This window comes from Peromyscus maniculatus, chromosome 15, assembly GCF_049852395.1.
Source record: "Peromyscus maniculatus bairdii isolate BWxNUB_F1_BW_parent chromosome 15, HU_Pman_BW_mat_3.1, whole genome shotgun sequence".
In the NCBI taxonomy this organism is placed as follows: domain Eukaryota; kingdom Metazoa; phylum Chordata; class Mammalia; order Rodentia; family Cricetidae; genus Peromyscus; species Peromyscus maniculatus.
The window spans coordinates 13392193-13418850 of NC_134866.1; the positions used below are offsets into that span (position 1 = coordinate 13392193).

At 38.4% G+C, this 26658-nt stretch overlaps 1 protein-coding gene and 1 long non-coding RNA gene across 3 annotated transcripts in view; both read left to right on the top strand.

The window, feature by feature from the left end:
* Positions 1-26658, top strand: part of Fbxl7 (F-box and leucine rich repeat protein 7) — a 380239-nt gene that overhangs the window by 142320 nt on the left and 211261 nt on the right. The window lies entirely within an intron of this gene.
* LOC143268632 (uncharacterized) lies at positions 14192-23900 on the top strand. Its single transcript, XR_013044678.1, has 2 exons — positions 14192-19968; positions 20003-23900. It is a non-coding gene; the product is annotated as an uncharacterized LOC143268632 (long non-coding RNA).

The window sequence follows — 26658 nt, forward strand, 5'->3', positions numbered from 1 at the left end:
CCAACTCCCTCTGGACTCCCTCATATCCCCTTCCAGTTTCATCTCCTCTTTTTTTTTTATTTATTATAATTATTGCTATCTCTAGGCACATGCATGTACCTTTTAGGAGCAGGCTAGAAATATGTGCAAGTCATTGACCACCTAAAAGATGATAAAATGTGAAGCCAATTTAATCCCCTCAAATGAGTGATATTTAATTGAAAAAAACAATTAAAGGTATTAAAATCACTTCTTTTATCCAGGTGTCCTCACTGTGTATGTCTGCAGTGATACCTTTGCTTTCACAATGTGACTCTGCACCAAAGCCACCAACAATGACAGACACCCCCAGCTTCCTTTCACTGTGCATGTCCAAACTGATTTCACTTTTCTTCATAATGGTATTCATTACTAAAAGCGTTAATGACTTTGACTCAAACTTAGAGAACTAATAAACATCATTTAGAAGCAATGAACCTGTCAACACATGGAAATCTGGTTTATGGTCATGCAAATGTCCATTTAACTTCAATTGAGTCAAATAAAGCAAACAGTGAACTAATTAGACTCAACTAAACTGACTTAACCTCCCACCGCCACTGGAACCAATTATTTCTCAGAGAAAGGTCTGTTCGTTTTTAGTCTAGGGCAAGGGTGAATAACTTCTTGGCCTACTCTTAAATGGGTCCCAAATCAGGCCAGATGAAATTGGCAATTCCCAGTTATGTACCTTGACATGGAAATAGTAGGGTCTTTAATGAGCTCATTTACATCACTAAGAAAGCAGTCTGGGCATCCACTTGTGTGGAGATGCAGTTAAAAGAGAGTGGCCTGCTTCTTAAGTCTGTGAAGAAAAGTTATTTAAAAAGTAAAATACAATACAAAACAGATTTTTAGCAAAGTGCTCACTGCCAGCTGTGGACTCCCCTTACAGTTTGAATGTGTGATAAGTATTCGGAAGCAATCTCTCTATTTTAATATTCTTGATGTCTATTGCTTATGGCTCATTTTCATCTTGAATTTACTTTCTGAAGGATTCAAGGTTATTTAGAGTATTCAAAACCTCTAACTATTCCCCAAAGCTGTACTTTCTGAAATAGAGTTACTTCCTGATTAGGAAAACAGCTGCCTTCTTTGGCCCCTTGAAATACTGAGCTACGGGAGATACTATCCAACATTTTTGGTGGTTTTCTCTGTGCGTGTTGGATAAATTTTGGATTGGTGAGGCTAAAATTTCATTTTAGAAGACAAACATCATGTAATAGGATTCCACCATCAGCCTTACTTTATTCAGATATATACATGTGGGTTTTGTGTTTATAAATCTTTAGAATGTAAAAATACATGTCAAAAATTTGTATAACCATTTTTACCTTTCATTCCATGTATATGCTTGGAAATTTCTCAAATGGCTGCTTGAATGGGCATTGCTGCTAACTGGAATGTGTTCCCTGGCAATGGCATCTGTAGAATTCATGTTTTAAGAAATTAGTTTAGTGCTATTACTAAAGCTTCCCATCTCAGGACATGCTGTAACCCATACATTGAACCTTCTGTGTAGGCTAGTGAAAGTGTGGACATAAACAAAGACTCTACTTCTCTGTGTCAAAATACAGTTGCCCTAGAAATTTAACTTTTAGCTAAATTAATCATCACCTCCTCTGTTGTGTTGCAGTCAGTCAATACCCAGACAATAGTCTTTATGAGCTAACTATGGTTAATCAGCATGTCCGCAATTATGGTTTCAATGAACCTAAAATAGTTCTGTTTCTAATAGTCTGTGAATTCAGACATATTATCCATTTCCCATGGTCTTGGGCAACACGTTTACCCTTTTGAAACTTAGATTCTTAGAACATGAAAATTGAGAACAACTGAAATGCCCTTTAGATTAAGCTACTCACTTTAGGAAAATTACACACTGAGAAAGTAAGGGAGTCACAGAGCCCAGCATGTCACATAGTCTCAACCCTGATCATTTGACTTTCTCAGCCTGTAGTACTGTGGTCTGGAGTACTCTTTTGTCTTATCTTCTTGTCATTAGGTTTTTGTCTTTGGAATGTTTCAGAGGAGGTACACTAGGTAGTTCAGCCAAACTTGAGCTCATCATGCACCACAGGCTGGCCCTAATCTTGCAGTGATAATGCTGCTTCAGCCACCTAAGAGTTGGGATTATAGGTACAGGCCCTTCACGAAGCTGGCATGCTCTTTTTTATGACAAAGTAATTTGCCTCACCAGAACATTGTTGTGACCATCTCTGAAGTAGTATTAGATGATTGTTATGTACAATTATGTTTATAGTTATCATCTTTTTAATGTACTACTAGAATTTTATGTAGTTTTTTCTTTGTGTTTACTGATAAGTTCATAATCAGCCAAAATTTTTAGCTCTTGATGTGTGTCAGAAAGCAGAACTATGCATTCTGTGAAGAGAAGAATTATTTCACAGTGCTTGCTAAAGACTTACGTTTTAGGTCTGTTATGTCTGGCTATAAATTAGCTAGGCAAAGTTGTGTGTGGTTTCATGTGAACTGTAGTTATTTTAAGGATGTCAGTAGTGAGTTACTAGTGGTTTATAGGTGGCAAGGATATGTATATACATGCAGATACTATTGTACAGACAAAGAGGACTAAAAACTCTTGAGGATGGATGTTTAATAGAAATGGCAATCTGAAAACAACAATATGTATAATGAAAGATAGACACTGCCACTTTGAAAATGTTCCTATCATTTGTCAAACTTGTGCTGTATAAAGCAATTAACTTATCAGTAGAGATTACTCTGCAAATTACTTACATGATACATTAGCCAAAGAGTTCATGTATTGTAGAATAAATACAGCTAGAAAAATAAGCTAAAATAGAAAATGATAAAGATTCCATTCATAGTCACATGTTGAGAACATTCCATAGATTCTCCAGGAATGAGCTTCATAAAGAAGACTATACATTTATGATAGACATAAGCATAAAGGAAAATACCATGTTCATAAGTGGGATGATATAATGTCATCCCAATATCATTAGTTTTTTTTATATCAGCATGTAAAGTTAATGCCATTCCAATCACAGTTCAATGCTGTAAATGAATGGTCTTGTTAAATAAGAAACACAGAGTCCAAGAGGTCAGAGCTAAAATCCTTACCCTTCACTGCTGCTGTTGTCCTCTTCAGCAAGAGAGCTACTTCCTGTCTGTTTGTCTTTTTTATAGACTTTCTATTCTGCCTTCTCATTGGTTGTAAGCCCAACCATATAACCTCCTCGTCACTGCCTGTCTGTACAGACCTCCAGGTCTTCTATGGTTGGTATTGAGATTAAAGGTGTGTGTCTTGATGCTGGCTGTATCCTTGAACACACAGAGATCTGCCTAGCCTTGCCTCCCAAGAGCTGGGATTAAAGGTGTGCACCACCATAGCCCTGTTTGTGCTATGGCTTGCTATTAGCTCTGACCCCCAGGCAACTTTATTTATTAACATACAAATAAAATTTCAGTACAATTAAAATATCACCATACAGTGCCTTTCTTCTTTAGAATGTATAAAGTGGTTATAAACTTTTTATTTATCCTTTTCATGCATGCATACAATGTATGGTGATTCTATTTTTCTTTCTTTTTTTTTTTTGTTTTTTTTTTGAGACAGGGTTTCTCTGTGTAGCTTTGCGCCTTTCCTGGGACTCACTTGGTAGCCCAGGCTGGCCTCGAACTCACAGAGATCCGCCTGGCTCTGCCTCCCGAGTGCTGGGATTAAAGGCGTGTGCCACCAGTGCCCGGCTCTATTTTTCTTTACCTGTTAGTTAGTGTCTTCCTGTCTTTCTGGACACCATATAAAGGACTTAATGAAGAATGAACTTGAAAACTACTGAGAAAATATTTAACTGAAGAAATATGATAGTTTTCCTGATTATAAATTAAGATTGGATATACAACTAACTGAACCTGTATGGTTCTGACCTGAAAGAAGCAAAGAATCTTCTAGAAAATAAATGGAGATCATTTAACACACAATTCAAGATGGTGTTATAAGTTGTTAGCTAAATAATATATTATTTCTTTTATTCACTTGAGAAAACTAACTGGAACTTTTATAAACATTAAAATTTTGTTCCTGTTTCATAATCCAACAGGTTACAGATGAATGAAAAAAAAAATCTCACTGTTAAAGCATTAGTCACGAACAGCCTTGAAAGATACTGCAAGAGAATATTATATGATTATCATAATTGTGTTTTCTTTTTAGCATCATGACCCAATCCACAAAAATATAAAGAAAATTTGCATTCTTGATTCCATGGAAATTTAGAAATATATGTGAGACAAGTCTCTATGTAGTAGTAGATGTTCAAAAGTTTGCTGCCTGGCCAGTGACTTTCAAATGCACTCCTATGCTTGAGGAACTTGCCTCCTAAGGATGATTACAGAACTGAGCTGTCCTGGCCCCTCCTGCAGCTGGTCTTGGAGCTTCAGTCTTTCCATTAGAGCACACTATTCTAAGCTCTGATGCAAAGAAAGAGATTCTTGGTGGTATCAATTATGATGAGTGACATCCAGCTGTGGGAGTGAGTCTCACACTTGCAAGGAGAGCTTGAGGTGAGCAGGTAGGCTATCCACAGGAATGAGGATCAGCTTACTATGGATGCTGACAACCATGTTGCATCCTGAAAGATCAACTCCTTGTTTCTCCTTGGGCCTTTTATCGAGTGTTCCTCATGAATCTAACTTCTGTTTAAACTGGTAGGAGCAAACTGTGTTTGCAACCAGGAATTCTGAGTCACCCCCTGAAAGGTCGAATGACAAATGATAGACTGGGAGAGGATAATTACAGTCCAAATAACAAAGGGTCAAAACAACCAGAGGAAAATATGCAAATGGTATAATGGGCAGTGTACTGGAGGAAAAATGCAAACAAAAAGAACACAGCCTCCTAGATAATTAGGAAAACAATAAAATGGAAAGCTTTATCTGTCACATTTGTTCAAACTAAAAATATCCTGAGACTCGACTGGAGGCCTTATGAGAATGTCAGAAAAGAACTATTCTTATCCCATTGCAAATGAGAATTCCTGGAAAGGAGCTGTAAGTACAAAAGCTAATGTGGAGAGGTTTAGATGTTGCAAATGATCCTGCGCCATCATTAGCCTCTTGAACATCAATTGACTGCCATCCTCTGCAGATGACCTAACATCTTCATGACCACTATGAAAATTCCACAGAATGTACAGACTCCCAGATGCCACCAAAGGAAAGCTGAGAATGCTGCCAGGTAGCAACAACCGAGGCCTGTACCTGCAATTTTCTTACCTTTTTAAATTTTTTATAATCTACTTGTTTATTTCTACCAATGTCTTTGGAAGTCTTAATTTATTATTTTCTTTGCTATATTACTAAGACCTTTTGAAATTGTAGTTAACTACATTACAACATGGAATTTAGGATAACCTGCAGCTGGTAGGGTCAGGGGCAGTTCTCCCCTCTTATGAGCTCTGGGCCAGATCTCCCACTTGCCTCAGGCATTGATGGGGGAGGTATTTCTTTTTGTAGACACCATGTTGATGGGGGATATAAAGCTTTGGGAAATTATGACCCAGTAATGCTTTTTGTTATTAAAATGTGTATATTCATACATCTTTATTTTTACTCATAGGAGTTTATCCAAAGACAAAATTCAGGGATTTAAGATATGTGATCAGGGTTGGAGAGATGGTTTAGCAGATGCTAAGTGGAAGGTGTTGCTCTTATACGGGACTTGGGTTCAGTTCCGAGCACTTATATGGTGGCTCACAACGGTCTATCCAGTTACTGGGGACCCAATGCCACCTTCCGACCTCTTTGGGCACCAGGCACACATGTGGTGCCCAAACATACATGCAGGCAAAACACTCGTATACATAATTAAAAAAATCGAAGTATTCATGACATATATAAATGTATACCAAGCTGTTTGTGAAACATCTGGAAATGACTCAGATGACTCTCATACAGAGAACAATGGTGTAAGAGTTATTCCCAGAATCCAGACTTCTATAGTACTGTTAAAGCAGATTTGCCTGCAATTTCTAAGACAAATGAAGACCACAAATAATATTTTCCTTTGATAAAAAACCATGGAGTATGTGTAAGCTTACTTTTACAAGCAACATTAATATTATTGAAGATACATACTGAATTACTAATGGTGCTTACTGTTAGTTATTTAGCCGCGTTGTGTTCTTACCCTGCAAGGAAATGTCACGAAACATGACAGAATCCACTTATAAGAGTTTATTAGAGTTAAAGGGACAGAGTGTGCAGGCCTGTGGGAGAGACACGTGCGTGGAGAAGAAGGAAGAACCGGGAACATGGCGTTCCGCTTTAAAACCGGCTGGGGGCGTGGCCAGATCACGTCACTACTCCACGCGTGTGCGTAGATTATATGGTCACGTTGCTCGCTTACGTGGCCACGAAACGTAATGGATCCTGGTTAAGCAAGATGCCTTGACCTGGAAATGGCTATCTTGACCTGGAACTGGCTAGACAGAGGTGTCCAGGTCCGCTGGGTATCCTGGTTATGAGAGACGCCCTGACCCGGAAATGCCTATCCTGACCTGGAATTGGCTAGGCGGAAGTGTCCGCCTGGTATATGCGACTGTGGGGGCCTGTTGTGAACCTTTCACTTACATTATGAAGATGGTAGATGTGGAAAGGAAAGAGCAAAAACTTGACCTTAGATATTTCAGAGTCGTTTACATTTGGCACAGTTGCTCTTATAAACTAAATGACTGTGGAAAAACTCACAGTAGTGAATTCAGTCCCCCTAAGCATATTTCACTAAAAAACAAAAAACAAAAAACAAAAAAAAACCTGCCCTTTATGAGGTGCAACAGTGGCTAATCCACTTGATTCTTCTCTGTTCTGACTCTTTTGAAGAATGAACCTCATATTTATCAGCAAAAATATCCTTAGAGGCCAAACTAACAAAGAAAGATAACCTTATTCTTCTCACCCCATGCACTCTGTAGAGTAAGTCCTTCCCCTTTTACTCTTCCAGTTTCTGTTTTTATTTTCAAAGTAACTGGATAATTATCAGCACTATTAGTCCTTGAATCAAATCCAGGTTCTGTGGAAAGAATTTACAGAGCATAAATTCTTGGAGTGGGCCAAAGACACCTGTCAAGTTTCTTCAAAGATTTACAAAAGTAGTCATCCAACTTACTTCTTCAGCCTTCCATAAAAATTATAAGAAAGCAAACAAATCCATTGTTAATGGAATGATTATTACTTTGCACTAATTTCCATAACACCAACTGCTGGCACCCAAATTGGGATATTAAAGAATGTGTGGACATTGCATTGCATGTTAAGACACTTTCTGTACTCTAAGTTAAGAGTCTGCTTGGTAGAACTTGGGGTGTGATATAGTCATTTTTGAATGATTCCAAATTTATTTGTCCTTTTCCAGTTTTCTTATCTGATAGTTTCATACATTTATCTATTGAGTTGTAGTTGCTTTTATCCCTCATTACACTTTTACATCACCCTCATCACCACACTTCTCTCACTGGTATCCTTCTCCACCAGGAACCCCACTATTTTCATGTCCTATTTTTAGGTGTGTCTACTGAGTTTATTTTGTTCCTTACCTGAGCATGAGAGGTAAGTTGTTCAGTGAAGTAAGGACAACTTATCTGAGACTATAGCATTGACACCTGCTCCCTCAACATCTCAGTCTCTTCTCTCCTCTCTTCATCTCTCCTCTCCTCCCCTTTCCTCTCATTCTCTCTCCTTTCTCTCATCTTCCCTTCCTTCCATTGCCCTCCCTCTCTCTCCCCTTCTCTCCTTTCCTTCTCCTCTGCCCTCTTCTCCTCTTTTCTTGCTACAGCTTCTTCTTTTTCTTTTCTTCTCCTCCTCCTCCTCCTTTGTCATCACAGTTGCTATCCTCCTCTTCCTTCTTCTCTATCTCTCTTTCTTCTTGAGGCAATTTCTCATATAGCATAGTCAGGCCTTGTACCATGTAGTCAAGTGTCATCCAGAAGTCTTGATTCTTTGACTCCCACTTCCCAAACCCTGGTATTCCTGCCATGAAATACCATGCCTAGATAGACCTCTTTTATTTTTTGCTGTTTTTCCTATGGTGAAGTGTAGTTTGATGTGCTATGGAGAATCTTAGTTCTCTCACTTCAGATTCAATCAAGTAATTATCTATTCCAAGATGGGAGACTTATAATTTCTTCAAGTTGCTAGACAGTCTGTCAGTCCTTCCATATGTCAGAGTGTTAGAGAGCAATCTTTAGGTACCCTAGTCCTTCTTTCTATCTTTCCCCTATTATTCTTTGCAAAATCTCCATTCAAATTGAAAATTGAAAATGTTCTTGAGAAATGTCCATCTAAGCAAGAAAGAAGCTGTCCTCAAAGGAACCTATGCTGTTGAAAACTGCTCCAGTGTTCATAAACATCTGTTGAGCTTTCTTCAGGGAGAGTTGCCCATCTTCATTTCTTTGCTGTTGGGTTTGTCATACCACTTCCACCAGTGAGTAGTCCTGAGTGGAGCTATGTGCTTCCTGTGGATGCTTCAAGAGATGGCACTTGGCCTGATCTGTTTTGTTTTTCTTCTGCCACGGGGACCTAACATAACCTAATAGAGATTGTATCCAGTGGGCACAATTCAGCATGGGTGAGGGAAAGGCCTGGTGTTGTTTTACAGACTATTGCTCGAGTAGATAGATCATATAATGAGTTTTAATTATGCAGAGATACCTGCTGTAGCAGAACACCAGTCTACATTAGAGCCCAAAGCAAGGCCTTTCCATCTGAACCTTGCCAAGACATTTCATGTGGAAATAAAAATAACTGACTCAGTTTCTGATTTAGTCATTGGCAGTAGGAATGAGGGTTTATATTCTTTGTTTCATGTCTTCTATTGTAAATCCACTCGCTGCTCTTCCCAAGGAGCTGATGTCAGTTCCCAGCACCCATGTCAGCAGCTGACAACCACATGCAACTCCAGCCTCAGAGGATCTTAATGCACCTGGCTCTAGGTGCTTGGCCTCGTGCACACAAACCCACACACAGACACACATGCATAATTAAAAATAAGATGAATATTTAAAGTTAAAATTCTCATCCTGGGGATGTTGTTCAGTGGTGAAGCACTTCTATAGCATATGTGAGGTGCTGGTCTCCATCCCCCACACTGCAAAAAAAAAAAAAAGGTAAACAGATAAATATACCCGAGAGTTCTATTCATGCTGCTACTCTTGAATTCTTGCTTGATGTTATGCCACTTGACTGCTTTCTCTAATTTTTCCTTCAGCACAGCCAAGATTTCCCACTTGTCTGAAAACATACACATAACCCAGGACTCCAGTTTGTTATTTCCTCTGACAAAGCAGAGTCAGTTTGATGAATAAACTATTCCCAAACTGACCTTCAGACTTTACTTCAATTTAGAGCTTCATGGGCTGTGGGTAGCTTACCTTTCTCCTCTAGTTATTCTTTTGTGCCATTTGTTAGGTCTTCTTAGTGCTCATGAGAAAGGATGGCCTGGAGTGCAGCAACTGAGTGTTCTGTGCTCCAGTCCATCCTAGTTGTACCTTGTTCAATTTGGACAATAGCCAATGTGTTCTCATATCCTAGAACAGGTGTGGAAAGAGTTCACAAAAGTCCTGCTCTTCTCTATATTCACTCTAAAACTCTGCAGCTAAGTGCCTTTACTTTTGGATAATTCATTTGACACTAATTAAATGGTCATTCCATTTTCAATATAATTTCATTCTTGAGTCTTTTCTTTGAGTATTTTTCCAAAAACTGTTGCCCAGGTTTCTACCTTTGATCCTCTCTTCCATTAGAAGAACTCCAATGTGCCATTCTTTTTATTTATCTTTTAATACAAACTCGGTTTGGACAATCTCCTTACTGGGCTTCATGGGCATAACACTCCATGTTTTCATGGTTCTACTTTCCATGATGTCAATGCAGAGCAGAGCGTATGACAGATGGTGGGTGCTGTTAAATGTTTGTTGAATTCATAAATACTTAAAGATTCAAAAAAAAAAAAGAAGTACTAGTTAAATTAAGAAGGTAGGTGTTATCTGGTAGAAACTAGGTATCAGTGTGGATTAACAAATATTCTTCATTTTATGGGGTCTTCCAATTAATGGTTTCTGATTCTAACGTTGTGTTTTACATGGAACTAATTCCCCTTCAAATGAGCCCTTATTACTATTAAAACCCTCATTGTCAAGTACCATGACAGCTATCAGTTTCAAAAAGACCAAGATTTTGGAGATTAGAAGGCCAATGATGAATAGAAACAGCAAGAAAAATACTTAAAGAATGATTTGTTTGATCCCAAACTGTGAAAGTGGAGCTGAGATTCTGGGCCCAGAATGAATGCAGATCTGATGTATTGATGGGAGTATGGCCAGAAGGAAATGCATAGCTTTTTGAAAAATCCTTTGGGTTCTTGGGGTTAAAGAAGCATCTCATTAGCAAGAGAATGTAAAGTAAGAGGTGTCTAGAGCAGGTGTGAAATTGTCCTTGATGGGAAGAGGTCTACTGCTAAGTCAGTAACTCTAAACATCCTCTTAGAATTAGTGACAAAGCAGCCCCACCCACTTCACGCCATGTCTGCCCTCTGGATTATGTGGAAGAGAAACCTCTACTTTGTATTCTATCCCCCTTTTAAGGAAAGAGAAAGCCTTGAGACTTTTCCCCCAGGTCTTCATGTGTATTGGTTTGATCATATAAAAATGCAGCTACACTGGAGATATTGAATGTCTTTAAAGGAATTTCTTACAGGAACTTAAGCAATGAATGTCTTTAAAGGGCTTGGAAGAATTATCATTTTGAAGACCCCTAACTCTTCAAAATGTACTCAATGTTTGTTTTTCTGTGGCTGAAACATGTTGGCCAATATTGCCTCTCTTTTCCCTCCTGTTTAAAATTAGATATGCTAACAATGTTTCCATTTCATTTCTAAACCTAATTCTGTTTTTATAGGAATTTTTCATGATGGAAAGAACAACCTATGAGGTCTTTTAAAATATGAAGCCCTAAAGTCAATCAAGATTTTTTAATTTATTTTTCTAAATTTAATTCTTGTCTATCATCCACCTCTCTTATTTTATATCTCTTGTAAAATGTTTTTGATGGCCTCATCTGATGAGGATTCCACATCTTCCAGGAGATTGGAAGTATGATTTAAGGGAAATACTGAAAGGCAGTTGAGGTTAGAAAGAAAAAAAAAAAAAACCTTATAAATAATCACACTGAAAGACCTATCTCTTATCTCCTTTGTGTACTTATATCATTACTATTATCACAGTACCAGAGAGGACAACTCAAAGGTGAGAATTATTTACTTTGACTTATATTTTGGAAAGTTCAGCTAATGCTTGCTTAGGCAGAGCACCCTGGCAAGAGCAATTTGGGGCAGATGAGTTCTTCCCTCCTGGTAGATAGGAAACAGAGTGGGAGAACCAGGAGTCAGGTGGAGCATTGTAGAATGCTAACCAGGGACTTCTTTCTTCCAACAATTTCTAGCCTCTTTAAGTTTCCACCAACTCCAAAAACAGTGCCAACATCTAGGAACCTAAACTTTAACACCTGAGTTGGTAGAGACATTTCATACTGGAACCATAACTGGGCATCCATCCAGGACACCCAAGGATACCAAAATCCAACAACATTGATGTTCCTTATGTGAAATGACAGAGCCTTTACAACTTCAAGTACTGTTAATTATCTATAAATTACTTATAATGTGAAATATATATGCCATGTAAATGTTTTATGCCTTATTTTTTATAAAAGAAAATTTGTGCATGTTCAACACAGCAAACTAACTTCTTTCCTTCCTTCCTTCCTTCCTTCCTTCCTTCCTTCCTTCCTTCCTTCCTTCCTTCCTTCCTTCCTTCCTTCCTTCCTTCGTCCTCTGCTTCCCTCCCTCTCTCCCTCCCTTTCCTTACTTGCTTTTTAATTAAAAATACTTTCTCTTCTAAATATTTTTAATTGAAATAGAATTACATCATTTCCCCTCTCTTTCCTTCCTCCAGTCCTTCTTCTCCCTTAAACCACTCTCATGTGCCACCCCATTTCAAGTTGATGACCTTTTTTCTTTGATTATTATTAACTACATATATGTATGTATTTATGTATGTATGTGGACAAATGTATACACACACATGTACATATTTGTTAGTGGTGTGTACATGGCTTCAATGATGACCACTTTGCATTTTCTTTCTTTTGGATTTTGGTTTAGTTTGGGGCAGGGTCACTCTAAATATAACAAACTGGCCTTCAATTCACTATGGAGCCCACACAGACCTTGAATTTGACATTCTCCTGCCTCTGCCTTATGAATATCTGGGGTTATAGATAAACTATGATGATTTCTTTCAATAAGGATTTTTTTTTCATCCATGGTTGGTTGACTCTGTGGACAAAGAACCTGTGACTATGTAGCTGATTGTAAACCCATCCACACTGATGGCATGTGATATTTTCAGGCTAACACATCTATTGATCCCTTAGACAGCAGAGTTGAGAATTGGACAGGGATCTTAGTACATGCACTGTTGTTAAACATTGGTCATAAAGCACAGGAACACGTCTGAAGTTAGTGTTGTTTTCTAAATGGATTCTGTTCTTTGAGATAGTTGTGGGATTAGATGGTGTGCTGATTCTAATGGTCACTGGCCCTTAAATGAATTTTGGCTTCCTTCACAGTATATGAGCTATAGAAGAAAATGAGTTTTGTGCTCTTGGTTATACCAAATTATTTTACTTCAAATATAATCCCTAAGGTTAACTGCCCATCAATTTATATGTCTTCATTCTTATTATCCTTTTTATATTCAATTAACATATTTTTGCTGTTTTAGTTGTGTGGTTGATATATTGTGCACCACAATTATCTAGGGGTCAAAGAACAGAACAGCCACTATATTAAACATAAGTTTAGGCAGTGGTAGCACATGCCTTTAATCCTAGCATTCAGAAGGCAGAGATCCATCTGGATCTCTGTGAGTTCAAAGCTACACTGGAAACAGCCAGGCATGGTGACACAGCCTTTAATCTCAGAAAGTGATGGCTGAAAGCAGAAAGATATATAAGGCACGAGGACCAGGAACTAGAGGCTTTTTCAGTTTGTTAAACTTTTAGGCTTTTAGCAGCAGTTCAGCTGAGATCCATTCGAATGAGGACACAGAGGTTTCCAGTTGGAGGAATCAGGATCAGCTGAGGAATTGGTGACGCGAGGTTGGCCATGGCTTGTTCTGCTTCTCTGATCTTTAAGCATTCACCCCAATATCTGACTCCCGAGGTTTTTTGTTTTTTTTTTTTACTAATAAGACCATTTAAGATTCGTGCTACATAACTGTTTTAAATCCACGAAGTTAATTCCAAGGGGGGCAAAAAGAGAAAAGGGTAGAATCCAAACACGTGGGCAATGGCAGCACACTGGACTGGAACTGGACAGAGCAAATGCTTCCCTTAGCAGATTCTCTTGCAATTAAGAATATGCATTTGGGGATAAACCCCGTAGTGCCGAGGAAATCAGTTGGATTATGTCATAGTATTCTATCGGGAAAAACTAAATCTAGACTTTAGAGTCCTGTTAATCTCTTCAAAAGCAACTCTACTGTTTAGGACGTGGCAGTAGACTCTGAACTATCTACCATTTACTCCGCTTTAAAGTGTGAAAGTGACATTCAGATGAGGGTAAGGCCAGCTGTACTCTGTCGCCATTCTGAGCTCACTGTCTGTTAGACAGACTTTATAGTGTGTGGTCAGGTGACAGCTCAGTTGCAGACCATCTTCCCGTAGGCATGAGGTTCTGGGTTCAGGCATCAGCAACAAATGTTTTGTATGTTTATACATGTATGTATATACATATGTATACATGCGCATACATAACTGAGAACTTTATTTAGATTATTGATATAACAGATACAGGTATATTGTTGGATATTAACTTTCACCTTGTAGAAACAAATAGGTATATAATGAGTTTTTCTGACCTTTTCAAAAACAGAATGAACAATCCTCACTGTTAGTGACTGGTCAAAGGTGTTACAAGGACAGACAGACAAAATAAAACTACACAAGGAAAGAAAGGAAAAAAGAAAGAAAGAAAGGAAGGAAGGAAGGAAGGAAGGAAGGAAGGAAGGAAGGAAGGAGGGAAGGAAGAAGGGAAGGGAGGAAAGGAAGAAGAAAAAGGGTTAATAAGACAAAAAGTACCAAAACAAAATAAAAAAACCCACAAAAAAAATGGATATCATTTTGTTTTAGCCAACACTCCTCAGTATGGTGCCTGCCCTAGAATGTGGTTTACAAATCCAGTACACTCCATTAATGAAAACGAATTTCCCCTTTTGTAGCAGGTATCAGTTGTAAATAGCTTCTTGGTTAGGGGTTGGACTTCATGTCCTGAAAGAAAGAGAAAGAACATGAAGTTGGGTGGATCGGGAGGTGGGGAGGATGTAAGAGGAGTTGGAGGGAAAAGACTATGATCAAAATAATACTGTAAGAGAAAATTTTAAATAATAGCTTTCAAAAGGATGTTGCAAGGAAATCAGGACCATTAAACAAAGGCACTGACAACAATCACTACTTTGCAAAACAATGTTTTCAATATGGTTGAATTGTATATAGCTAATCCAATCCAGTTTGGTATATGGTTTCTGTTCATAAATCATACTCACAATTCGAACTACCCTCTTACTTGTGGGAAGAGTTCCAATCCACAAAGTTCATTATCATAACTCTCAAGCTTTGGAATTTCACTGTTTATGTTAGAAGTTTTTGGTTTTAACCATAGAGGGTGGTGGTGGCTGATTGTTTCATTTCAAAGCTATAACACAACCCATCCACCCTTACCATTGTTTTAGCATTCAGCACAATATCTCCCAACCACAAAAATGTAACTGATAATTATCTCAGGTGGTTCTGATATGTTGTCGTCTGTTTGAGGTTTTACTGTTGCCTTATGTTAACAAAAAAGTTAAATTTCTTGAATTTTTTTTTTCCACATAGAGCTTTAAGATTCCAGGACTAACCTATAGAAAGACCCCTGGAATACAAAGTGCTACACACACCACAGTGGTCAGCCTCCTACACCAGGAAACCTGATAGTATAGAATTTCTCCTTTACCTTCTTCAATTGCAACAAGCTGGTCTGTCACGATTCGTTTTGAACACAAGGGAGATCGGCAGTCAGATGAATAATGCATCAGCTGCAGTGCCGAGAATGAAGTCATAGATTAACTCCCTAGAAAGGAAACTGAGTCAATGTGGGGTTTACCTTCACAATGTTTTTATTTTATTATGTTAATTGGGAGTGCTTTAGCTATAGATGAGCTGCCAGAATCAGATGTCTTTTATATCGGCTCAAAATGTTGCAAAATGATTTTCCTAGATGGGGAATTATCTTTAATTAGCAATGGACAGAATACCACTCATCATCTGGGAATAATCAAAAAAAAATATTGCGTCATCTCCATTTTTCAGTTCTTTTTTTTTTACTTTAAAGTTTTGACTTTGTGGAGGCCTGGGAAGTCTGTTTAATTGCTTCTGTTTGCCTTTTCAAGTTCGTAGAAGTCATCAGATGATTTTATTCCCAGATTTGAAATGTTGGGTGTGGTTTTGTTCTGACTATCCATTTTTAGGGTGTCAAGCAACATGAAACTATACCCTACGTGTTTTTCTATGCACTGTCTACTACTCCCCTTGTTTCTGAAGACCCCTGACCTCACTACTGATGATGCATTTGTTGAATCAAACACCTGCTACCATGCAGCCTAGAGTGTTTCTATGGGAACTCAGTAGATGGACTAAGGGGCTCCATTTTAAATATTCTGAATGCATTCTGATTACTGTGAATAGAAATCTTTCTCTTATTACATGAGTACTCACTGTTGGCTTGGATTAGACTTCTTTTTGCACCAAGTAGAAAGACCATGTGACTGTTTCAGTCCTTGGTTATTTTTCATTCCTTCTTGGTGATAGAACTTGGCCACTGTGGTGGAGTCTAGTGGTAGCTTCTCATGAGTGAGAACTCAAAAGCACATGAACTAAATCAAATTCTCTATATTGTTAATCATCTCCAAATTACATTCCCTAGTTTCTGGATCTCCTCTCCCCATCTGGAGTTAAACTGATCCACATGGGCCTTGTTTGTCTCCTTGGTTGCCACTGCTCTGGGGTTTTGTAGGCAAGTCAGACTGAATAGACTGAATGCTTCTCAGAAAGCCTTCGATGTGTTCGCCTCCTAATACTGTGTTCCACTTCACGTTTTCTTAGCATTTAAATATTGTTTAAAATAATTCTTTGTCTCATTTCCAGGTAAAAACTAAGTGTTTTTATTTTATTTTTTTACTGGATATCAGCAGCTATGAATATAATTGTAATAGTTGTAACTGGTGTTTTGGTCGCATGTAACATTTCTTAACAAATATGAATACAAAATCTTTTAAAAACAAACAAAGGAGAAAGCCAACTGAAGGACTTCTTTCTATTCCTATTGCATGGCACACCTTTTCCGAAGTGATGGGCTGTAAGATAAAGCTGTAATTCATTTGCCTGCCATATAAAGTTAATGCTTAGTTACTAGATTTCCCTTTCTACCAGTTCCTTCCGCCATACAATGCATGTTAGTCATACTATTTCACTGAGCACTTCTCCACATACCACCCAGCTAATTGACCACACTATATTCACTTCTTCAGGGCTTCTTCTTTTCTTTAAATCCCAAACTAACTTCTGTTAACTCATTAAGATGCAATCCAAGGGGTTTGGGAATTTAGCTCAGTGGTAGAGTGCTTGGCTAGCAAGTACAAGGCCCTGGGTTTGGTCCTCAGCTCTGAAAAAAAAAAAAAAAAAAAAAAAGATGCAATCCAAGGAGGCTGTGCCTCTAGAAGAGTTTTATCTAGTGATTGTCGTTATCACAGAGCACAAAGAAGCACTTTACCCTTCTCCTTTGCTGTGTGGAATGTCCACTCAACGCAGGCTCTTTTGAGAATTTTGAGTTGTATCAACAGTTGATTCCCTGATCTTATCATCCTTTGATTTGATGATTCTCTTCATTACCATAAGTTTAACTCCTTAATATTTTCATTCCTGATGCTTATCTGATAGGTTCACTCAAAGGAGGAAGTCAGTCTGTGTTGGTAAAGTACATCACCCTTGTATTTCTATGATGTCTTGTGTTTTGATTGTTTTTACTTCAGTGGTGTTAATGTTTTTAAGCATGATTTTGTAGTGGGAGAATACTGCATTAGGATGTCTAAGATTGTCCATTTCTCTAGTTAGTCCTGAACATGTCCTCCAACTTCACTGTGCTTCACTTTGCTCATAAAATGATGACTGAAACAATCTCTGAAGACACTTTTCATCTTCAAAATTCTGAGTTTAAGGGACATTTACAGATTATTTTTAAGGTAACAAGTTAGTCTGGAATTGAACTCGGGAAGATGCTGTGGATATTGCTCTATATAAATAAAACATTGATGGCCAGTGACCAGACAGGAAGTATAGGTGGGACAAAGAGAGAGGAGAATTGGGGAAATAGGATGAAGGTGAAAGACACTGCAGCCACCGCCAGGACAAGCAACATGTAAAGATGCCGGTAAGCCACAAGCGACGTGGCAAGGTATAGATTTATAGAAATGGGTTAATTTAAGATATAAGAATAGTTAGCAAGAAGCCTGCCATGGCCATACAGTTTATAAGTGATATAAGCGTCTGAGTGGTTATTTTATATGTGGATTGTGGGACTGTGGGGCTTGTTGGAACCTGGAGAGAAGCCCTCCAGCAACAGGAAGACATATGGCAGATTTTTATTTCTCACTCTCCTGCTGTCATATCTGACTCATCTAAATCCCCCCCCATCCCCCCCACCATCCCAGATTTTGATACCTCAGCTGCAATTGGGTATTGATGCCAAGGCTTTCATTGGACTGTAATTTAATAAGAGCTATGAAATACAGTTATATCATAAAAATCGTTTTTTTTTTCTTTATATTTTTTAAATTTTACTTGGATATTTCAAAGCAAAATTTCCTGGACCTTAGTTTCTGTTTCAGACAATGTTTCTAAAAATATTTCTTTTATAGATGGAAAAGAATCCTCCCCAGTTAAGTATTAGGTCTTCTGTGATTTACCCTACATAGTGCTCATGTGTGTGCTGAGAGACCTTCTTGTACTGAGGCTGTAGCTCCAAAGGCAAGACCCTTTATCTCTTTAGTCCAGGATACTCTTGCTGGTAAGGGATTAGCCAAGGAAACCAGTATCTTGAACTCTGGAAAAGAGTTCATGATCCAAACAACAAATTGGGCCACACAGCAAATCCTGGCTATGGTGATACTGTGTTCCCCAAAATATTGTGCACCCTAATAAACTTATCTGGGGTCAGAGAACAGAACAGCCACTAGATATACATAGAGGCCAGAAAATGGTGGCACACACACCTTTAATCCTAGCATTCCGAAGGCAGAAATCTGTCTGCATCTCTGTGAGTTCAAGGCCACACTGGAAACAGCCATGCATGGTGACACATGCCTTTAATCCCAGGAAGTGATGGCAGGAAGCAGAAAGGTATATAAGCCATGAAAACCAGGAACTAAAAGCTGGTTAAGCTTTTAGGCTTTTGAGCAGCAGTTCAGCTGAGACCCATTCAGATGAGAACACAGAGGTTTCCAGTTTGAGGAATCAGGATCAGCTGAGGAATTGGCGAGGTAAGGTAGCTGTGGCTTGTTCTGCTTCTCTGATCTTTCAGCGTTCACCCCAATACCTGGCTCCAGGTTTGTTTTTATTAATAAGACCTTCTAAGAATCGTGCTACACCTGGCCACAGTGGCAGTAGGTTGCCACTCAATAAACCACATTCAGGATTTCTAGTTAGATACTCCACAACTGCAATTTGATTTTTTTTTTTTATTAAAGACCTAAATTAAATATGGTCCCCAAATTCAATGGCTTCAATCTCCAATATACATATTAAATTCTTATGGCAAAATGTAAATGCAAAAATATCTTTCATGATGGTCAGTCCTCATTATTCTATTTTTTTTCCCTTGGCTTTTTCAAGACAGGGTTTCTCTTTGTAGTTTTGGTGCCTTTCCTGGATCTCTCTGTGTAGACCAGGCTGGCATCGAACTCACAGAGATCCACCTGGCTCTGCCTCCTGAGTGTTGCGATTAAAGGCATATGCCACCACCGCTGGGCCTCATTATTCTTATTAATATGACTACAAAGGATTTACATCTCACTGGTACCATTATGCTGATGATTTTAAGGTAGAGAAGCAATTAGAAATAGAATTGCTGTACTCAACGAATTTCTGGAGGAGGCCCTCATTTGGTCCCCATACTACATAACAAGGCAGAGTACCACCTGCCTGTAATCCCAGCCCTTGGGTAGCAAAGGCCCGAGGGATTAGGACTTGAAGGTGATCCTTGACTACATGGCAAGTTCAATGACAACCGAAGCAATGAGATACCATGTCTTAAAACAGACAAATATAAATAAATAAATAAATAAATAAATAAATAAATAAATAAATAAATAAGCAAGTAAGTAAAAGCAAACAAACAGTTGAACAAAGTAAACAAAACAAAAATAAAAGAAGGATTGGACAGAGTAGGTATTAATTATCTCAGCTTAAGTTTCAATAACATTAGATATCTAGGGGATAATTTAAAGAAGCCACTGATTATATTCAGATAATAGAATATCTTAGAATATGTGTCTCGGTGGCTGTGTAGCTATTTCTCAACTACTGCCATGAACAGCTGTTTGAAAAGATAAAGCAATAATGGCAAAAGGAAAAAATGGCAAATCTTCTGCCGTCAGTGGAGTCAGTTGTTGTCCTAGTGCATTTTCTGCTATGTTTTGTCTAAGGAAAATGGGGGCGTGAAGACCTTTTCCTGAGAACACTGAGAGTGCAGGCCTCAGCAGAACACGTTGACATTTCCTCTTTCCTGGTCCTGTGCCTCCTGTGTGGGAGATGCTGGTGTCCTTGCTGCTTCTCCCAACAGCCTTTCCAGGTTGGCTAAGAAAGTTATGGGGCTAACCATGTTATCACAGGCTTCTCACTGCCAAGTGATAGGCAGATTAGCAACATATGCTAAAACCTGCAATGCAAAAACAGAGAAAGGAAAAAAAAATATCATGTCAGCCTTCTCAGGTGATACATGAAGTGTGAATGTACTGCTCCTGACCTTGGTGGTAAAAATCAGAACACTCAGCTTTGGGTGTCAGGGAGGATGGTATTCAGAGTACTAATTCTTCAGAAAACAGGATATATACAAAGCTCTAAAATTATATTTACCTTCCTAGAATTTGTATATGAATGATAACTGTGACAGAAACAGAGTAGGAGTGGGGAGGTGCAGAGGAGAGGCGGGGAGGGAGCAGAAGGAGAAGAGGGAAAGGAAGCTGTACTTGGGATGTAAAATTAATGAAAAAATTTAATTAATAAAAAGAAAAAAAACAATCAATGACTCTTTCAAATGGCTTCTGTGAGTCCTATAAAGGCAATTGCTGTGTCTTGGGAAGGGTCAGTTTAGTTGTTTGAATGGTACTTCAAAGGACTATTATCATACAGTTTTACCTTGGGTTTTATGCTCCTGATATTTCTTAATTAAAATTCAGGGTAATGGGGAACTCTGGTTTTCTTCAGTTTCTAATATTAATATTGCATAGCTAGGAACTCAGTCAATACCTTTAATTTAATCTCATTTTGTAAATTTCTGTGTCTGTGTATGTCTGTGTCAGGGTATGTGCTTTTTGCTCACAGAGATCAGAAGAGGACATGGGGTTCTTATGAGCAAGAGTTACAGGTGTCTTTGAGCAGCCCAGGATGGGTGCTGGGAATTAAACACCAGTCCTCTGGAAGTATAGTACATACTTATAGTAACTGATCTACCTCTTCTGCCCCCATTTTCTTCAGTTGAAATGACTTTGATTACCGCATTGACCTCCTTGACTCAGTCAAAATATCCAACAAAATATCTATAAGACTCTGCACAGTCTATTAGCAGAAGCTGCTGATTTTGATTAGTTTACCTGAAAATAATGGGTATTTTGTCCTAATCCTCCTGATAATCAAGACCAAGTAAAGACCTGTTTTCTTAGTTCAATGATAATAAGACATTCAAGTATGTCTCACTGTACACAGAAATGTACTCACAGAGGCATAAACTCAAGTATAAGATGTACACTGCTGGAAGAAAACCTGTGGGAACTTCTTCACGACATTGTTCTGGGCTTAAATGAAGTGAAGAGAAGCCAATCGCCCAAGTTACAGATTACAAAAATAAACCAAGATGATTAGGCAAAACTAAAAGCTACTGCATAGCAATGGACATAACACAAAAGCAGAGAGAAAGCCCAGAGAATGTACAGTACTTTTCAGTTATTCACCTGGCAAATGACTACTGTTCAGAATGTATAAGAAATGCAAAAACAGTAAAATAGGAAGATAGATAGGTAGATCTCAAATAATACAAAGGACCTGAATAGACATTTCTCATATGAAGACATACAAATAGGTTAAAAAAATGCTCACCATCGCTGCTCATCATGAAAATACAAATCAAAATTTCAATAACAAATTATGTTACCTTGTTAGGATGGTTATAGCTGGAGAATTTCTCCTCAGCTCCCACCAAGCCCCACCAGTCCCGGAGCCCACTTATAAAATAAACACACCGACTCTTATATTATTTAAACTGCTCGGCCATTAGCTCAGGCCTACCATTGTCTAGCTCTCACTCTTATACTCAGCCCATTTCTGTTAATCTATATGTTGCCACATGTTCCGTGGCTTTACCTGTTGCCTCTACATGATGTTCCCTGAAGGGCAGCTGGTGTCTCCTCCCCCTGCCTTCCTCTCCTTTTCTTCTCTCCTCTCTGTTAGTCCCGCCTATACTTCCTGTCTGGCTACTGGCCAATCAGTGTTTTATTTATACAGAGCTATATCCACAGCAGATGGTTATCATCAAAAACAAAAATAGCAAATTTAAGTGATCATATGGAAAGGGGGGGCATTCTATTCATGCTGGGAATATAAACTAATGTAGCCATTATGGGAAGCAGTATAGTTATCCCTCAAAAATCTAAATACAGAAACATTTGTATCCAGCAGCCATACTATTTGGTGTATTCCAAAGGAAAGAAAATAAGTGAATTAAAGATCTGTGTGTTCTTCCATGCTCATTGGAGTGCCGCTTGTAATAGCTGTGTCAATTGTTGAGTGAATGACTAAAGAAAATGTGGTATGTATACAAAATATATTGTTACTCAACCATAAAAACAATGAAACTCCTGTCATTTGCAACAACACAGATGTGCCTAGAGAAGATTATGCTGAGAGAAATAAGCCTGGAAGAATAAAATAAATACTGGTTATTCTCATTTGTATATTAATGCCAAGGGTGTGAGTCTATTATAGGTACAACTAACATCATGATTAGTCAAGGTTAGGAAGAGTTGGGGAATAGAAAGAGGGTTCTTGATGAGTGAAAAGCTCTGTAGTACAGTAGGGTGACTGTAGTTTTCAAGGATCTACTGTGTCCCAAATATCTCCAAAAGATTTCAGAAACAATACATGTTTGAGACTGAGACATGCTGATTATTGTCATCTCATCCTTATACATTACAGATTATATTGAATTATTACTTTATAACTCATCAGTATGTATACTTAGTGTGTGCCCATTAAAAAACTTAACTCCCCCCCCCCACTAATACAATGCATAGGCAGATGTATAGCACTTTTGCTATTCTGGATAGTGCTCCTTGACATCTTACTTTAGATGAAATTACAATTCTGACTTTTTAAATGTTTATTGATAAGTAAGTTGCATTCCATTCTGGTGACTTTGCTAAGGGAGTATGTCTCACTGTACTCTCTATCAATTCAAACTTGGACAGTTTAACATCCAAAAGACATTTTGTTGACTTCATAATTGTTTTCACAGCATCTCTTTCCTACTCAAGTACAAATGTCAGCATTTTTTCATGAGTATAACTGCAGAAAACTGTATTTTTTCTGAAAAATAAAATAAATAAATACTGGCATACCTCAAGGGCACATATCACATACTCAGTTCTTGGAGCATATAACGGGATGTTTTTTTTGGGGGGGGGGTTTAATTTTTTGGGTGGGAACCACCCGATGGCTCCCTGACTGAGGTAAAGTCTTGAAGGACTGTGTGCTATTAAATGTATGAACAATTGTGGATCATGTTTAGCAATTAAGTCACAAAAGGGAAAATGAGATGATGATATTACTGAATATGGGGTACAAAGACATTTATATTCATGACTTTGTGAAGTAAAGGAGGTAGGTTCGATTTTGTATAATAAATGTATTGATGAGTTGGGCTCAATAAATATTTGCTGAAGACAGGATATAGATTCAGTAGGAGCTAGCTTCAACTTAGGACAATGACATTAGTCAAAATGTACAGATTTCAGGAACTGATTCAGAAGTGTATCGGTGTAATTTTACTAAATTCTACTGGTTACTAATGAGATCTTGTGACAGTGTGCTAACGGCCTCTGTATTATCTTAGTAAATGCTCACAATAATTCCATGAAGAATAGTTGCCTTAGTTATGTTCTCTTTCTGCATGTGGACTTTGAAACTTACATTGAAGTGGAGACAGTGCTTCAAAGCTGACCCATGGTATACATATTTGATCGGAATGTAAATTATAAAGTGACAGTAGCATATCTGTATCTTTCACGAACCATCCATGTAGAAGCCTGGAGAGATGGTTCAGAGGTTAAGAGTCTGTGTTGCTTTCACAAAGGACCCAAGTTCAGTTCCCACTACCCACACCAGGAAGCTCACAACCACTTGGAATTCCATTTCAGCTCTCCTAGTTGATATCTGTTGGCAACTGCACTCACATGTATGTTTTCCCATCACCCATACATGCAAAAAACAAGCAAGCAAGAAAATAAACAAAAAAACAAACAAAATCTTTAAAAAAAAAAAAGTCATGTAGAAAAATTTAAATTATTAAAATATGTTAATATGTATTGCATTTAAGAACATGTGTGTTAGGAAACACAGAGGTTTTGTATAGGACTTGTCAACCTAATAGAGATACAGTATGATATAGCAATTTGAATTAAACATGTTACAAAAAGACTTAGCTTCCATTTCACTAACTTCAGTGCCCAGATTCATCCATAATGGATAATGACAAGCTAGCAAATATATTTCTGTAAGTTTTCACAACATAATATTACTTCTTATGGCAACAACAAAATCTGATTCAAGCTAGTCAATGGATGGCTTATAGGCAAAGAAACACAAATCTGTGTGCAGCTAGGAAGGTGGCATCGGAGAAGAAGCAGTCTGTTGGAAATGTTCTTGACAAAATCGGAAGTATCAAAGGACAGATAAATATTATATAATTAGATACTTGTCTGTATATACTCACAATAAGACCAGAATGTTTTATATAAAACTATAAATCATAGTTAATATACAATTGTGAAAATGGGTGCTTTTACTTTTTTAATTCCTATTTTATTTTTTCTACTTTCTGCAATAAAACTATTAGCTTTGTGACCAGTGAAGGGTTCACAACACGGTCACATTTACTAGGCGGACACTTCCGCCTAGCCAATTCCAGTCAGGCCGGACACCTCTGCCTAGCAAGTTCCGGCCAAGGCATCTCGTGTGATCAGAATCCTTGACGCTACATGGCTGCGTAGGCGCGCAATGTGACCATGTGGTCTACGCACACAGGTAGAGTAGTGATGTGACCTGGCCACGCCCCCAGCCGGTTTTAAAGCGGAGCGCCATATTCCCGGTTCTCTTCTCTCCTCTCTTCTTCTCCACGCACATGTCTCTCCCACAGGCCTGCACACTCTCTGTCCCTTTATCTCTAATAAACTCTTATAAGCAGATTCTGTCGTGTTTCGTGACGTTTCCTTGCAGGGTAAGAACACAACGCAGCTAAATAACTAACAACCAGTAAGTGTCTAAAATCTGCACTATATTAATCATTTATCTAATGATTAGAATTAAACTCTACAAGAAAGTGGGTTAATGTTGGTTTTGATGTTTATGTTGGTCTTACATTTTTCTTTGTCTTAGCTAAGAAAAAGGAACATCTAGAGTGTAAACATTAGGTAAGGTGATATTTATTTATTTGAAGAATGGAACATTGTTGTTACTCTCTAGGCAAGATTAATTTTATCAGCTGGTAAGAATTGCCTGGCTCATTCCCTCAGACTGTATTAACTAGACTAGCATGTCAGTCTGTCGCCTGAGTGATGTAGCTCTGTCTGTACCAGTCAGAGGATGCTGTTGTAACCAGCACCACCCAAAAACACACAAGCACCTACTGCGAAGCTTTGCTGATTGGTTCTATCACAGGCTGGAGTGCTCAGAAGTCAGGCGAGGGCACAGAGCTACATAGTTCACTGTGACATTGATGCATTTGGGAATCTAGCTTTGTTGGTAATGAGTAGCACATGGTCAACGGAATTGCCAGAAAAATAAGAAGCGTTGAAACCGGAGGTTGTACAAGGGAATGATTGCCAAATGAGAGGTGACTTCTATCACCTCAACCCACATTCTATTGGCTAGATCACAATCACATGGACTTAAACTTAAATGTAAAGAAAGCTGGAAAATGTAGTGTTTGCTGGATATTAAGTAAGAAAGCATACAGGTTGGGTGTCCATATAACACAGATCACACCACTCCCACCTAATAGGTCCTCCTACTTTTATCTGTACTTATTTTTTTTTTTTTGCATGTGCACGTTTGTGCTGTGTACCTGTATGTATGTATACCTGTGCATGGAAGCCCCAGTTTGATGTGGAGTGTCTTTTAATTGTTTGTTTTATTTATTGAGGCAGGGTCTCTCACTGAATCCTGAGCTCCAATTCTTGTTAGTCTAGATAGCCACCTTGCTCTGGGAGTCTCCTGTCTATGCCTCCTGAATCTCCAGATTGCCAATGGCTGATATGGCCACCGGGTGTTTCCCTGAGTGCTAGGGATCTGAACTTGGTTATTCACCTCTGCACAGTAAGCATTTGATCCACTGCCCCATCTCCTCAGCTCCTACTGTGCCTTATAAAGAATGGTATGTTGGCATTCAGTGTCATCATATAAATGAAATACTGCTTTAAAGTTTTATTTGCATAACTTATCAATGCCTTCTTTTCATAACACATTGCTCTATATGGTTGTAAGCAGCTGAGAAAATACAACTGTATTTATCAGGGAGTTAATGATGCTCAAGAACATATTTCTGAATGTTCTCAAAGGGTTCTGGGTCGGAAGAAAGCTGCCTAGTGACCACATGCTGCTTCATGCTGTAGTTCAACTGGTGGACACTGCTAGCCCATGCCCTTAGAAGTGTTTCTTTCTGGTTGGAAACCCTTCAGCTGGTCAGATGCCAGAGAAACACTTTCCTGTCTGAGGTTCTCTACATGTTGAAAACAAGTGTGAGCATATGGGCTCACCTGGTTTCATTTATGGGGATCTAGAGCTTCAGACACTGTTTAGTCATAATAAATAGACTGTAGCACTGATTATTGCTCCTGTACTGTTTCCAAAAGCCAAGGGCAGGTGGTACTTAGTTTAAGATAGGGAGGAAGGTAGAAGGGGTGTTGCATATTCATGAGGAGTGTGGGGAGGAAAAATGTGCTTCAAATGTAAAATTAA